At 34.7% G+C, this 1,139-nt stretch overlaps 1 non-coding gene across 1 annotated transcript; it reads left to right on the top strand.

Moving 5' to 3' along the window:
* The first annotated feature begins 502 nt into the window (after positions 1 to 502).
* On the top strand, positions 503 to 609 carry LOC131763114 (U6 spliceosomal RNA). Its single transcript, XR_009337515.1, has one exon. It is a non-coding gene; the product is annotated as a U6 spliceosomal RNA (small nuclear RNA).
* The last annotated feature ends 530 nt before the right edge of the window (positions 610 to 1,139 follow it).

The raw sequence follows: 1,139 nt of genomic DNA, 5'->3' as shown, positions 1-1,139 counted from the left end.
CTGTATTCAATATCTTATAATGACCTATAAAGGAAAAGAATCTGAAAAAGAATATATATATATTTATATGAAACTGACTGACTTTGCTGTACACCTGAAATTTACACAATATTGTAAATCAACTATAGTTCAATTAAAAGTTTAACTTGAATTATTATTATCTTTTTAGCATGAGTTATCTTAACAACTGCCTTATAAATTCCTGGTCAGCAAGTATGGAGCCACATTTGTCTTTGAACATTATGCACTGATTTGCTTGTGCCAACACAGGTTCTCAACCTCAGATATTATGAGTAAACACTTTTTATTTTAAGGATGAGAAAATGGCTGAGATGTTAAGTGAATTGCCTAAGGTCACACAATGCTAAGCCCACATGTTCCAACACTATCTGTAATTTACTAATTCCTTAATAGTAATGATAATGATAACTTTGCAAGGGTACAACATTTTAAAGTTTACAAAGAACTTCCACCCACATCATCTCATTTATATCTCACAATAGTGCTTGCTTCAGCAGCACATATACTAAAATTGGAATGATACAGAGAAGATTAGCATGGCTCCTGTGCAAGGATGACACACAAATTCGTGAAGAATACTATATTTTTATGTACCCCAATGTTCACTGCAGCACTATTTACAATAGCCAGGACATGGAAGCAACCTAAAAGTCCATCGACAGAGGAATAGATAAAGAAGATGTGGTACAGATATACAATGGAATATTACTCAGCCATAAAAAGGAATGAGATAGTGCCATTTGCAGAGACGTGGATAGACCTAGAGACTGTCATACAGAGTGAAGTAAGTCAAAAAGAGAAAAACAAATATCATATAATATCGCTTACATGTGGAATCTAGAAAAATGGTACAGATGAACTTATTTGCAAAGCAGAAATAGAGACACAGATGTAGAGAACAAACTTATGGATGCCAAGGGGGGAAAGGGAAGGGTGGGATGAATTGGGAGATTGGGATTGACATATGTACACTACTATGTATAAAACAGATAACTAATGAGAACCTACTGTATAGCACAGGGAACTCTACGCAATGGTCTGTGGTGACCTAAATGGGAAGGAAATCTAAAAAAGAGGGAATATATGTATACGTATAACTGATTCACTTTGCTGTACAG

Source organism: Kogia breviceps, chromosome 9 (genome assembly GCF_026419965.1).
Source record: "Kogia breviceps isolate mKogBre1 chromosome 9, mKogBre1 haplotype 1, whole genome shotgun sequence".
Classification (NCBI taxonomy): Eukaryota; Metazoa; Chordata; class Mammalia; order Artiodactyla; family Physeteridae; genus Kogia; species Kogia breviceps.
The sequence above is the reverse complement of the archived record's forward strand: the minus strand, read 5'-3'. Positions and strand labels throughout refer to the sequence as shown.